Raw genomic sequence first — 15462 nt, forward strand, 5'->3', positions numbered from 1 at the left:
CTTCTTTACTTTCTCTAAGGTGAGGCTATTTTTTAACCTCTGTCAGGTAAACCCAATTATTATTATGAACTAACACTTGATGCATTTTCAGGTGAAACTAACAATAGACATTATGATTATTGTTCAGTTTAGTAAGGTATCTTCATTTGAAAAGGATCAAGACTACAGGTACTGACACATTGGATATACCTTAGGATTTAGAGTCATGAAGATCTAATTTCAAATGCAGCTCTAAGGAGGCTTAGTAACTATGTAACTTTGTCCAATCATTTTACTTTTCTCAGTTTCAATTTCCCTATCTATAAAAAGGGAATAATAATGGCACCTACCTCCCAGAGTTGTTGTGAGCATAAAAATGAGATAATATTAATAAAGGACTTTGTTGAGTGTTAAGGTTATAAAGACAAAAAATGAAACAATTCCTGTCCTGAAAGCACAGCCTATTGGGGAAACTGATATACATGACTATATACAAAATATGTATAAAGTAAATACAAGGTAATTTTATTTAATTTGTAAGAGAGAAGGGTAGCAGCTATATTAATTATATTAAGTATATAAAGAAAGGTAGCATGTGAAACACCAAGGTTAAATTCACATTGGCAGTAGGAATCCCAGAGATCTGTGTGGCCATGATGTCTACATTCAAAAGAGTGGATGGAAGTTTGGATTTTTTTTTTTTTTTTTTTTTGTTAGTTTAAAACATAGTATTTTGGGGAGAGGCTTTAAAAATATCTTATTCTATTTTAATCTGAATTTAACAAATAACAAATAAAACAAATATTTTGTTATACAAAGTAGAAAAGAAAAACAATTATACATGAAATAATTTTCTTTTTAAGCCTATCATAAATTTAAAATGTAACTTTCTTTCCCCTCCACTTAACATTTTATTTTTCTAATTATGTGTAAAAATAATTTTTAATACTCAGTTTTGTAAGATTTTGAGTAAAACATAGCATTAAAACCCTAAGTAGCTAAATGGCATAGTGGAATGAGCTGGAGAAGGAAATGGCACACACTCTGGTATCTGCCAAGAAAACCCCAAATGAGGTCACAAAGAGTTGGACAGGACTTAACAAGTTAAAAAACAAAATCAGCATCAGCTTATCTGAAATCACTCCTATTAAAATGAGTTTTCTTACTAGAGAAAACAAGTGGCTTTACTTGTAGGTGGAGCTAATTCTCATTCTATATCATAAAATATTTAATTATCCTTCTAAATTCCAAGTCTATCCCAACTTAGCACTTACAGATTGAGTGTCTTTTTGGACAGCTACTACTATTGGGTTCACAGAATACCTTTCAAGTACATTGGAAAACTATAGCTCTTGAACTTCTGCTGGTAAGCTTTAATTTCATAATCAAATAAAAGCAAAGGTATTTACTAAGAAAGTAATAGTAGTTATAAAACACCCAAATCCTCCTTACCTGAGGTGTAATTTACAAATGCATTATCTGTGGGAAGAGTTAATGCAAATTTAGAATATAAAGAAGTGAGGCACACATGTGGCCAAGTCAACTCAGACCTTCTTGTATTGTATTTCCCTATTCCCTTCCTCTCCCCCCTCTCCCCCAACAACACAGAGCCTTTTCATGTCCAAGTCTTCACATTTCTCTCTATCTTGAGATAAACAAGTCTTTTGACTGGGGTTAGTTACTAAGTTTGTTTTTCCTAGCTTGATTTACAACTTCTAGGATCACTTCTTTCTTAAATTCATAGCACTCTTCTTTGTTGCCAGAGGTCTTCCTTGAAGGTATTTCTTGTGTGGGATTCTGTTCCTTCTTTCTCTATCTCCAGATAAACTTTGTATCTATCGCTTTCTGGATATGACCTACCATCTCCTGAACTCTAAAACGGAATGTCTTTTTAGTGCCACTCAGTGTACATTAATTTTAGCCAAACTGATAGTCTAGGTTTCTTCCTAATTCTGTCATTCTCTGTCATGTAATTCTTTTTCATACTTCCTTTAGGGATAATTGAGTTTGCATTATTTTATATATGAATACCATCTTTGCTATTTCTACTGTTTGGTTGTTCTCTAGACACTTGAACCTATTCTGAAATTCTTTTGTCTAGTTTCTCTAATTCCCTACTCTATCTAGCTTATTCCAGAGTGTAGTTTTTTTTGCTAAAGCAATTGAAGTTAATTGACTTGCTCAGAGTCACATAGCTAGGAAGTATGAAGTGTCTAAGACTAAATTTGAACTCAGGCCCTCCTGACTTCAGAGCTGGCACTCTATCCACTGTACCACCTAGCTGCCCCTACCCCCTTTCCTTTGATCTCTTTGAGATATTGACCTTGTATTGAAATTGTTCTCCAGAATTGTTGGACCAGTTTACAATTCTCCCACAGATATTCGTTTACCAATTTTTCTGTATCCCCTCCAACATTTATCATTTTCCTTTCTATCTTGTTAGCCAGTCTGATAGGTGTGAAGTGGTACTTCAAAGTATTTTTAATGTGTATTTCTCAAATTATTAGTGATTTGGAGCATTTTAAAAATATGATTATAAGTAGCTGATTTCTTTGTCTGAAAACTGCCTATTAATATTCTTTTGAAATGGTTCTTATTTTTGTTTTATTTATTTATTTATTTTTCCTGAGGCTGGGATGAAGTGATTTGCCCAGGATCACACAGCTAGGAAATGTTAAGTGTCTGAGACCAGATTTGAATTCGGTTCCTCCTGAATTCAAGGCCGGTGCTCTATCCATTGAGCCACCTAGCTGCCCCCAATGGTTATTATTTTTATAAATTTGATTTAGTTCCCTATATATTTTGAAAATGAGGTCTTCATCAGAGAAGCTTACAGTAAATTCTCCCCTACCCGGTTGGTTTTGTTTCTGAAAAACCTTTTTAATTTCATGTAACCAAAATTACCTAGATTTTATGATCCTATCTATCCCTTGTTTGTTCATAAACTCTTCCCTTATCTATAGATCTGATAAAATTTCCATGTTTTCCTAATCTTATTATATTACTCTATATGTCTAAATTATGTACTCCTTTTGACCTTATGTTGGGTATATCATATGAGAGGTTGATCTATACCTGGATTTGCCAGCCTACTTTTTTAGTTTTCCCAAGAGTTTTTGTCACATAGTTAATTCTTGCTCCACCTCTCCTTTCTTTTCTCCCACCATAGCTTTCAGTTCCAAATTTCCTTTGGCTCAGCTTTGCCATAGCTTTAAACCTTTCCAGAACAGAAGGAAACATTGCTGGACTACAATAAAACTCATAAACTCATGCAGTTAAGCTCCGAAATTCTTCCCTTTGCACACAGAGTGATCATTCTGTCTGATCAGAGAGCTACAATGCTCCTCAGATTTTGAATTTTGTAGTACCTTATAAAATCTGCAATAACACTTGACAACAGGAATTATATATACAGCACAGGATTAACATAAGCATCTGCTCTTAACAGGATAATTAACTCAGAGACCTAGGCACTCACCTTAGAGTGCCCTTCACAGTAAATATCTTATCAACATTACATATACCAAGCATATCACAGTATAGAGCATTTCTTAACAATGCTTCTGTGATCTCATTTCTAAATTAAAGGCAGGATATAAATCACATTATATCCACAGTAATATATATCCACAGCACACAAGTAGATATTTAAAACAGCAAGTAAAATAAAGCAATAAGAATGTTATTAATAGATTGGCATTTTGAAAAATGCAGAAAAAGCTGCATATTCATAAATAAATATATATGTTTAACAGGTTACGCTACCATTCATGCATATTAACAAAAACAAATAAAAATCATAGAATAATACTTAAGAATAATAAAATAAAAACATTCAAAACATTTTAAAACAATTTACACATACCAAAGAATTTCCTTACTTTCATGCAAAGCACACATTATGTAGGCAAAAAATCCCATTAATTTTATCATCTGGCCAACATGTTTAACCATTTCTGTTATTTCCCCTGGGACATTGTCAGTTAGTCTGGTTCTATTGCCTAATTCTGAAGTGACCTAATGATCTATATATCCTTGAGCTAGTTAGTTGATGATTTGGGCTGATCATAATCAGAACTATGGTCTTGCCTTTGTAAATCTGAATTTGTAAAAAGGCCTGGGACAGTGTGGTATGTGATCATATATTAGAAGTTTTGACTATTGAAGTCCTAGGTAGAAAAGGTGCTTCTCTCTGACTTCAGGGATTTTCCATTATTTGAAATGTTTTTTAAGTTGTAAACTTCAGAGTCTTCTTTAATTAAATTAATGCCATTTAATTTAAATTAATTAATGTCAATTTACCAGCCATTGTCTGTGTCAGGCAAACTTTCTATGACTGACTGACTCTTTTTTGCTTACAATCCACTGAGGTGCGTATCCATCAGTCACCTACTTATTAGGAAGTCCAATTAATTTATATATAGGCAGTAAGTGGTTGTGGTGAGTTGTTTTTGTAAGAACTCTACCCATTTTGAAGGGCTGTTTTGTAAATGTGAACAGCTAGTCTCTCTATAACAAAGTATTGGATAGCTTTCTATTAATCTCTTAACTTGTGTGTCCCTGAACACTTGAATTTCTCAGCAAAACTATATTACCTTGTTGAAGATTTTGCAATGATTTTTAGCCATCATACTTTTATTTGTTTTTCTCAGTGTACTTCTGAATTGAAGCTGTACATAGGTGGTGAGTTTCTTTTATTTCTCAGCTGTGAGATACAGTGGGTATGTTTGCTGTCTCTGTCCTCAGAGATTCTAAAACATTAGGTAAGCATGGTTCATACACCAGTTGGCAGTGTTTAAAATCAGTGTTGTCATCTTGGGTAGAATTGTACGATGTACCTGAAAGAGTTATGTGAGCTGTAGTGAAATTTTTGTTCTTGTGTCATTCTTCATCTGTGAGTGGTTGACTTGTTCAGGTGAATGGTTTTTTTAAGGTTGGTGATGTGTTCTTCTAAACTTCGATGTCAACTGAAATTATTCAACTATTCAAGTGTTATAAATTTGGATCCTGGAAGTAAATTCATGTACTGAGAAAGATTTTTCTCACGGTATTTTAGCAACAATGGAAACTTTTTGGCTCCTACTTGGATGTGTCTGTATACCTTGCAAAATTGTCAATTGCCACTAATGGTTTATATCAATATAGAAAGTTTACAAAGAGTTGATAGTATTTATGTTCTCCCAATTTTGGGAATACTTTTTTTGGATACACTGAGCATGTGTCTCAATTTCTTTGTGATGTCTGTTGTCATGTTGGGCCAGTAAAATTTCTTTCTTATTAGGTCAGATTCATCATTGAAAGAGTTCATAGTCATGAAGTAGGTAGAATCATTTGCTTTTAATACCATGTATGGAATACGTAAAAGTTTGATATAGTACTTAATAGCATAACTCTCAAGTTTTGTTATTGTTGCAATAAAGCCTTTAAAAGAACTGACACTTGGTATCATCTTATTACTTTTAGGTTGTATTATTTCTTGCAGTCTTTCATAAGTCATGTACTCTCTTTACTAGTCATCCATAGACAACTTGAGTCAAAGAAACCAAACTGCTGGTATGCTGTCTAGTTGAAGTCCTATACTTTTACCTATAGTGCTGTTTGCTTGTAATTCAGTTCCTTGAATATTACATATAGTCATACCCTTTGATCCAGCAATGTTACTACTGGGCTTATATCCCAAAGAGATCTTAAAGAAAGGAAAGGGACCTGTATGTGCAAGAATGTTTGTGGCAGCCCTCTTTGTAGTGGCCAGAAACTGGAAACTGAGTGGATGCCCACCAATTGGAGAATGGCTGAATAAATTGTCAATTATTATATGAATATTATGGAATATTATTGTTCTGTAAGAAATGGCCAATAGAATGATTTCAGAAAGGCCTGGAGAGACTTACATGAAGTGATGCTGAGTGAAATGAGCAGGACCAGGAGATCATTATACTTCAACAACAATACTGTATGATGATCAATTCTGATGAAAGCGGCCATCTTCAACAATGAGATGAACCAAATCAGTTCCAATAGAGCAGTAATGAACTGAACCAGTTACACCCAGTGAAAGAACTCTGGGAGATGACTATGAACCACTACATAGAATTCCCAATACCCCTATTTTTGTCCCCCTGCATTTTCGATTTCCTTCACAGGCTAATTGTACACTATTTCAAATCCGATTCTTTTTGTACAACAAAATAAGTGTTTGGACATGTATACATATATTGTATTTAATTTATATTTTAACATATGTAACATGTATTGGTCAACCTGCCATCTGGGGGAGGAGGGAGGAGAAGGAGGGGAAAAATGGGAACAAAAGGCTTGGCAATTGTCAGTGCTGTAAAATTACCCATGCATATATCTTGTAAATAAAAAGCTATATATAAAAAAGAACATTACATGTAGTTTTCACAGTTCAGAGTTTATTAGCTTTGGTATTATGAACAGACAGTATCTGCATCCTCATATTCTTCTTTGGCTGATAGTATATGTTGGATTTGGCTTTGGCAAGTGCTACCTTCCATCTTTGTTAAGTAGCATCTCCTTTGGTATTCATTAATATGTCAGTGGATTGTCAACTCCACTTTGTAAATTTGCTTGTACGCATGAACTTTTCAGGGAGAACCAACTTCAGAGCCAAGGATTCTAGCTTGTATAGAGTACAAGTAACAAGTCATTATTGCTTAAGTGCCTTTTGGCACATGCATCTGTTTTTTGGCAACCATCAATTTCTTGACATAGAACTGCTCTGAAATTTATCAAGTTGATACTGTTATTCAAATAAAAAGACTTGCATAGCCTATAGAAGTCAACACTGGTGCATGTGTTAGGCATTTGACCAAGTCTTTGAAATCTTGTTTACATTTGTTGGTTTGTTGGTTCTCAAATGGCTTTGTATTAACTTTTCATTTCTTGCCCTTCTGCTTCTATGCTTTTTCAATCATGTGTTCAGATGAAGTGATCTATTATCAGGATAGCTTCTAATAAAATTGTGCCAATCATCAAATGCTAGAGAAGTCTTTGGATTTTAAAAGTTTATTTGATATGGCTAAATCAAGAATGCTCTCTTTTCTATGCTGTCATTCATAATTTATTGTGATAGTATGTAATATACTTTTTTACCAGAAGCTCTACAAAACTGGTATTTGTCATTTGAAAGTTTTAGACCATTCTCCTCTAGATGGCATACCACTTTAAAAAACAAATTTATTTATTTATTTATTTTTTATTTGCAAAGCATATGCATGGATAATTTTCCCAACATTGACCCTTGCAAAACCTTTTGTCCAAATTTTCCCCTCCTTCTCTCTACCCCCTCCCTTAGCTGTCAGGTAGTCCAATACATGTTAAATATGTTGAAATACATGTTAAATCCAGTATATGTATACATATTTATACAGTTATCTTGCTACACAAGAAAAATCAGATCAAGAAGTAAGGAAAAGAAAAATTGAGAAAGAAAACAAAATGCAAGCAAATAACAACAGGAAGAGTGAGAATGCTATGTTGTGTTCTACACTATATTCCCATGGTTACTCTGGATGTAGATGGCTCTCTTCATCATTGAACAAGTAGAACTGGTTTCAATCCTTTCATTGTTGAAGAGAGCCACGTCCATCAGAATTGATCATTGTATAATCTTGTTGTCATGTATAAGGTTCTCCTGGTTCTGCTCATTTCACTTAGTATCAGTTCATGTAGGCCTCTCCAAGCTTCTCTGAAACCATCCTGCTGGTCGTTTCTTATAGAACAGTAGTATTACATAGCATATACTTTATTCAGTCATTCTCCAATTGATGAGCATCCACTCAGTTTTCAGTTTCTTGCCACTACAAAGAGGGCTGCCACAAACATTTTTGCATATAGGGGTCTCTTTCCCTCCTTTAAGATCTCTTTGGGATATAATTCCAGTAGAAACACTGCTGGATAAAAGAGTATGCACAATTTGATAACTTTTTGAGCATAGTTCCATATTGCTGTCCAGAATGGTTGGATCCAGTCGCAGTTTAACCAACAATGTATTAGTGTCCCAGTTTTCCCATATCCCCTCCAACATTTGTCATTATCTTTTCCTCTCCTCTTAGCCAATCTGACAGGTGTGTAGTGATATCTCAGAGTGGTCTTAATTTGTATTTCTCTGATCAGTAGTGATTTGGAGCATCTTTTCATGTGACTATAAATAGTTTCAATTTCTTTCTTTTTTTTTTTTTTTTTCTAGTCCAGTACTTTCATTTTATTTATTTTTTTTTATTTTTTATTTTTTATTTTTTATTTTATAATTATAACTTTTTTTTGACAGTACATATGCATGGGTAATTTTTTTATAACATTATCCCTTGCACTTACTTCTGTTCAGATTTTTTCCCTTCCTCCCCCAACCCCCTCCCCCAGATGGCAGGCAGTCTTATATATGTTAAATATATTACAATATATTCTAGATACAATATATGTGTGTAGAACCGAATTTCTTGTTGCACAGGAAGAATTGGATTCAGAAGGTAAAAATAACAGTTTACACTCATTTCCCAGTGTTCTTTTTCTGGATGTAGCTGATTCTGTCCATCATTAATCAATTGGAATTGGATTAGCTCTTCTCTATGTTGAAGATATCCACTTCCATCAGAATACATCCTCGTACAGTATCATTGTTGAAGTGTATAATGATCTTCTGGTTCTGCTTGTTTCACTTAGCATCAGTTGATGTAAGTCTCTCCAAGCCTCTCTGTATTTCTCCTGTTGGTCATTTCTTACAGAACAATAAGATTCCATAACATTCATATACCATAATTTACCCAACCATTCTCCAATTGATGGACATCCATTCATCTTCCAGCTTCTAGCCACTATGAAAAGGGCTGCCACAAACATTTTGGCACATACAGGGCCCTTTCCCTTCTTTAGTATTTCCTTGGGATATAAGCCCAGTAGTAGTATGGCTGGGTCAAAAGGTATGCACATTTTGATAACTTTTTGGGCATAATTCCAGATTGCTCTCCAGAATGGTTGGATTCTTTCACAACTCCACCAACAATGCATCAGTGTCCCAGTTTTCCCACAGCCCCTCCAACATTCATCATTATTTGTTCCTGTCATCTTAGCCAATCTGACAGGTGTGTAGTGGTATCTCAGAGTTGTCTTAATTTGCATTTCTCTGATCAATAGTGATTTGGAACACTCTTTCATATGAGTGGAAATAGTTTTAATTTCATCATCTGAAAATTGTCTGTTCATATCCTTTGACCATTTATCAATTGGAGAATGGCTTGATTTCTTATAAATTAAAGTCAATTCTCTGTATATTTTGGAGATGAGGCCTTTATCAGAACCTTTAACTGTAAAAATGTTTTCCCAATTTGTTACTTCCCTTCTAATCTTGTTTGCATTAGTTTTGTTTGTGCAGAAACTTTTTAATTTGGTGTAATCAAAATTTTCTATTTTGTGATCAATAATGGTCTCTAGTTCTCCCTTGGACACAAACTCCTTCCTCCTCCACAAGTCTGAGAGGTAAACCATCCCCTGTTCCTCCAATTTATTTATGATTTCATTCTTTATGCCTAAATCTTGGACCCATTTTGATCTAATCTTAGTATGTGGTGTTAAATGTGGGTCCATGCCTAGTTTCTGCCATATTAATTTCCAGTTTTCCCAGCAGTTTTTGTCAAATAATGAATTCTTATCCCAAAATTTGGGATCTTTGGGTTTGTCAAACACTAGATTGCTATTTTTATTCATTATCTTGCCCTGTGAACCTAACCTATGCCACTGATCAACTAGTCTATTTCTTAGCCAATACCAAATGGTTTTGGTGACTGTTGCTTTATAATACAGTTCTAGATCAGGTACAGATAGACCACCTTCACTTAATTTTTTTTTCATTACTTCCCTTGAAATTCTCGACCTTTTGTTGTTCCATATGAATTCTGTTGTTATTTTTTCTAGGTTATTAAAATAGATTCTTGGAAGTCTGATTGGTATAGCACTAAATAAATAGATTAGTTTAGGGAGTATTGTCATCTTTATTATATTTGCTTGGCCTATCCAAGAGCACTGAATGTCTTTCCAATTATTTAAATCTGACTTTATTTTTGTGGCAAGTGTTTTGTAATTTTGCTCATATAATTCCTGACTCTCCTTTGGTAGATATATTCCCAAATATTTTATACTATCGACCGTTATTTTGAATGGAATTTCTCTTTGTATCTCTTGCTGTTGGATTGTGTTGGTAATGTATAAAAATGCTGAGGATTTATGTGGATTTATTTTGTATCCTGCCACTTTGCTAAAATTCTGAATTATTTCTAATAGCTTTTTAGCAGAGTCTTTGGGGTTCTCTAAGTATACATCATGTCATCTGCGAAAAGTGATAATTTGATTTCCTCATTTCCTACTCTAATTCCTTGAATCTCTTTCTCAGCTCTTATTGCTGAGGCTAGAGTTTCTAGTACTATATTGAAAAGTAATGGTGATAGTGGGCAACCTTGTTTCACTCCTGATCTTACAGGGAAAGGTTCTAGTTTGTCACCATTACATATGATGTTTCCTGAAGGTTTTAAATATATGCTCCCTATTATTTTAAGGAATAGTCCATTTATTCCTATACTCTCAAGCGTTTTTAGTAGGAATGGATGTTGGATTTTATCAAATGCTTTTTCTGCATCTATTGAGATGATCATATGGTTTTTATTAATTTGATTATTAATATGGTCAATTATACTAATAGTTTTCCTAATATTAAACCAGCCCTGCATTCCTGGTATAAATCCCACTTGGTCATAGTGTATTATCCTGGGGATGATTTTCTGAAGTCTATTTGCTAATATCTTATTTAAGATTTTAGCATCAATATTCATTAAGGAAATTGGTCTATAGATTTCTTTCTCAGTTTTCGATCTACCTGGTTTAGGTATCAGTACCATGTCTGTGTCATAGAAGGAATTTGGTAGGACTCCTTCAATCCCTATTTTTTCAAATAGTTTACATAGCATTGGAGTTAGTTGTTCTTTAAATGTTTGGTAGAATTCACATGTAAATCCATCTGGTTCTGGGAACTTTTTCTTAGGAAGTTGGTTAATAGCTTGATCTATTTCTTTTTCTGAGATGGGACTATTTAGACTACTTACTTCTTCCTCTGTTAATCTGGGCAAGCTATATTTTTGAAGGTGTTCTTCCATTTCATTTAAGTTATCGAATTTATCGGCATAAAGTTGAGCAAAGTAGCTCCTAACTGTTGTTCTAATTTCCTCTTCATTAGTGGTGAGTTCACCCTTTTCATTTTCAAGACTAACAATTTGCTTTTTCTCTTTCCTTTTTTTAATCAGGTTTACTAAGGGTTTGTCTATTTTGTTGGTTTTTTCATAGAACCAACTCTTAGTTTTATTAATTAATTCAATAGTTTTTTTACTTTCAATTTTATTTATCTCACCTTTTATTTTTTGAATTTCAAGTTTTGTGTTTGTCTGGGGGTTTTTAATTTGTTCCTTTTCTAGCAATTTGAGTTGTAAGCCCAATTCGTTGGCCCTCTCTTTTTCTATTTTATGCAAGTAGGCCTGTAGAGATATAAAACTTCCCCTTATTACTGCTTTGGCTGTATCCCACACAAGCAAAAACAAAAATTGATCTAATTAAAAGAGATAAGGAAGGGCATTATATCCTGCTAAAGGGCAGCATCAATAATGAAGCAGTATCAATATTAAACATATATGCACCCCCAAAAAAAAAAAAAGAAAAAAAAAGAAAGTTTCAATTTCTTTATCTGAAAATTGTTCATATCCTTTGACAATGTATCAATTGGAGAATGGCTTGAACTATTATACATTTGAGTCAATTCTCTATATATTTTAGGAATGAGACCTTTATCAGATCCTTCGGATGTAAAAATTTTTTTCCAGTTTATTGCTTCCCTTCTAATCTTGTCTGCATTAGTTTTGTTTGTACAAAAACTTTTTAAATGTAATATAATCAAAATTATCTATTTTGTGATTAATAATGATCTCTAGTTCTTCTTTGGTCACAATTTCCTTCTTCATAAATCTGAGAGGTAAACTATTGTTTCTAATTTGTTTCTAATATTATTCTTTTTTTTTAAATTATAGTTTTTATTTATCAGATATATGCATGGGTAATTTTACAGCATTGACAATTGCCAAACTTTTTGTTCCAATTTTTCCCCTCCTCCCCCCCAGATGGCACGTTGACCAATACATGTTAAATATGTTAAAGTATAAATTAAATACAATATATGTTTACATGTCCAAACAGTTGTTTTCCTGTACAAAAAGAATCGAACTTTGAAATAGTGTACAATTAGCCTGTAAAGGAAATCAAAAAATGCAGGTGGACAAAAATAGAGGGATTGGGAATTCTATGTAGTGGTTCATAGTCATCTCCCAGAGTTCTTTTGCTGGATGTAGCTGGTTCAGTTCATAAATGCTCTATTGGAATTGATTTGATTCATCTCATTGTTGAAGATAGCCACATCCATCAGAATTGATCATCATATAAGTATTGTTGTTGAAGTATATAATGATCTCTTGGCCCTGCTCATTTCACTCAGCATCAGTTCCTGTAAGTCTCTCCAGGCCTTTCTGAAATCATCCTATTGCTCATTTTTACAGAACAATAATATAATATTATTCTTTATGTCTAGATCATGATTCCATTTTGACCATATCTTGGTATATAGTGTTAGATGTTGGTCAATGCCTAGTTTCTGCCATACTAGTTTTCACTTTTCCTAGCAGTTTTTATCAAATAATGAATTCTTATCCCCGAAGCTGGGTCCTTTAGGTTTGTCAAATACTAGATTGCTGTAGTCATTGACTATTTTGTTCTGTGAACCTAACCTATTCCACTGATCAATTTCTCTATTTCTTAGCCTGTAAGAAATGTTGTGATGATCACTGCTTTATAATATAGTTTTACCTCTGGTATAGCTAGGCCACCTTCATTTGCTTTTCTCTTCATTAATTCCTTTCATATTCTTGAACTTTTGTCCTTCTAGATGAATTTTGTTATTTTTTCCTAGGTCAATAAAATAGTTTCTTGGGAGTTTGATTGGTATAGCACTAAATAAATAGATTAGTTTAGGGAGTATTGTCATCTTTATTATATTTGCTTGACTTGTCCAAGGACACTTGATACTTTTCCAATTGCTTAGATCTGACTTTATTTGTGTGGAAAGTGTTTTATAGTTTTGCTCATACAATTCTTGATTTTCCCTCGGTAGATAAATTCCCAAATATTTTATACTATTGATAGTTATTATAAATGGAATTTCTCTTTGTATCTCTTGCTGTTGGATTTTGTTAGTGATATATAAAAATGTTAATGATTTATATGGATTTATTTTGTATCCTGCGACTTTGCTAAAATTGTGGATTATTTCTAATAATGTTTTAGTTCATTCTTTAGGGTTCTTTAAGTATACCGTCATATCTGCAAAGAATGATAATGTGGTTTCCTCATTACCTACTCTAATTCTTTTAATCTCTTTTTCTTCTCCTATTGCCAAAGCTAGCATTTCTAATAAAATATTGAATAGTAGTGATGATAGTGGACAACCTTGTTTCACTCCTGATCTTATTGCGGATGGTTCTAGTTTATCCCTATTACATATGGTGCTTACTGATGGTTTTAAATATATGTTCCTGATCATTTTAAGGAAAAGTCCATTTATTCTTATACTCTCTAGTGTTTTTATTAGGAATGAGTGTTGGATTTTATCAGATGCTTTTTCTGTATCTAGTAAGATAATCATATGGTTTTTGTTAATTTGGTATTGATATAGTCAATTATGCTAATGCTTTTTCTAATATTGAACCAGCCTTGCATTCCTGGTATAAATCCTACTTGGTCATAATGTATTATCCTGGGGATGATTTTCTGTAATCTCTTTGCCAATATTGTATTTAAGATTTTTGCATCAACATTCATTAGGGAGATTGGTCTATAATTTTCTTTCTCTGTTTTCATCCTACCTGGGTTAGGTGTCAGTACCATGTCTATGTCATAAAAGACCTTTGGGTCGGACTCCTTCTTTCTCTATTTTTTTCAAATAGTTTGTATAGTATTGGAGTTCATTGTTCTTTAAATGTTTGGTAGAATTCACATGTAAATCTATCTGGTCCTGGGGATTTTTTTTTAGGGAGTTGATTAATAGCTTGTTCTATTTCTTTTTCTAAAATGGGACTATTTAAGTAATTTATTTCCTCTTCTGTTAATCTGGGTAATCTATATTTTTGTAGGTATCCCTCCATTTCACTTAGATTATCAAATTTATTGGCATATAGTTGGGCACACTAACTCCTAATTATTGCTTTAATTTCCTCTTCATTGGTGGAAAGTTCTCTCTTTTCATTTTTGAGACTAACAATTTGATTTTCTTATTTTCTTTTTCTAATCAAATTAACTAAAGGTTAATCTATTTTTGTTGGTTTTTTTCATACAACCATTAGTTGTATTTATCAATTCAATAGCTTTCTTATTTTCAATTTTATTAATTTTCTCTTTTATTTTCAGAATTTCATGTGTGGTATTTAATTGAGGGTTTCTAATTTGTTCTTTTTCTAGCTTTTTTAGTTGTAAGCCCAATTCATTGATCTTCTCTTTCTCTATTTTATGCAAGCATCTAGAGCTATAAAATTTCCCCTTATTACTACTTTGATCAGTCTTTACTCATTTTTTTCTAGGGTCTTTCCAATAGCAGTTATGACATCAATATAGATGAACAATTTCAGGCACTTCATGTCTTCAGCTACTTCCTCTTATCAGTCTTTGAATGGTATGTGCTCCTAGGATACTTTGGGATATATCCTCTAACTCATAAAATCTATTTGGGCTGATTAATTCTATCTTCTCTGTTTGTTCTGTGCCATAGGGATCTGATAATATCTCCTGTGGAAGTCTAGTATTCACTACACTAGTGAATCCATAGTAATCCATAAATTCTTGAATTCTTGACTAGATGGTGCATTTTGTTCGCTATCTAGTAGTTAGAAACATACTCTATCTGGAGATAGAGAAGGAAGGAACAGAATTCCACAAAGGAAATACCTTCAAGGAAGACCTCTGGCAGCAAAGAAGAGTGCTATGGATTCAAGAAAGAAGTGGTCCTAGATGTTGGAAATCAAATCTCAGTTGCTATGTCTAGTCCTGTCCCCCTTCTCTATTGATGGAATTCAGGTGGCAGTTTACTTTTGCCTTGGATGATATTGCCATACTTAACTATTGATGTGGCAGTGCAGCCAACATTGTAAAATAACAAGTTTTTTTATGCATTCCAGATATTTCTAGAGTTTCTTTTCTTTAGATCCACAGATATAAGAAAAAATTTAGGGTCTTTAGAGTTTTCCATCAAAAGCTAATCTAATCTTAGTCAGAAGCTTACCAGCTCTGTAGGAATTTTATTGCATGCTCCATTTCAGCCATTTTTGAGTGATCAACTGTTTCAGCTAATTATCAGAGTATATCCCTAGATGTATTCTATAAACT

General features: G+C 33.3%; 1 protein-coding gene across 5 annotated transcripts in view; it reads left to right on the plus strand.

Moving 5' to 3' along the window:
* Positions 1 to 15462, plus strand: part of HELZ (helicase with zinc finger) — a 268358-nt gene that overhangs the window by 12979 nt on the left and 239917 nt on the right. The window contains exon 1 of one of the 5 annotated variants that reach the window (XM_074260565.1): positions 14586 to 14752. The exons of the other annotated variants lie outside the window; for them this stretch is intronic. The gene's annotated coding sequence lies outside the window, so the exon portion shown is untranslated. Of the gene's footprint in view, positions 1 to 14585; positions 14753 to 15462 lie in introns of those variants that run through there. 5 annotated transcript variants of the gene reach the window in all.

The sequence above is a fragment of the Sminthopsis crassicaudata genome, chromosome 4, assembly GCF_048593235.1.
Source record: "Sminthopsis crassicaudata isolate SCR6 chromosome 4, ASM4859323v1, whole genome shotgun sequence".
NCBI classification, from domain to species: Eukaryota; Metazoa; Chordata; class Mammalia; order Dasyuromorphia; family Dasyuridae; genus Sminthopsis; species Sminthopsis crassicaudata.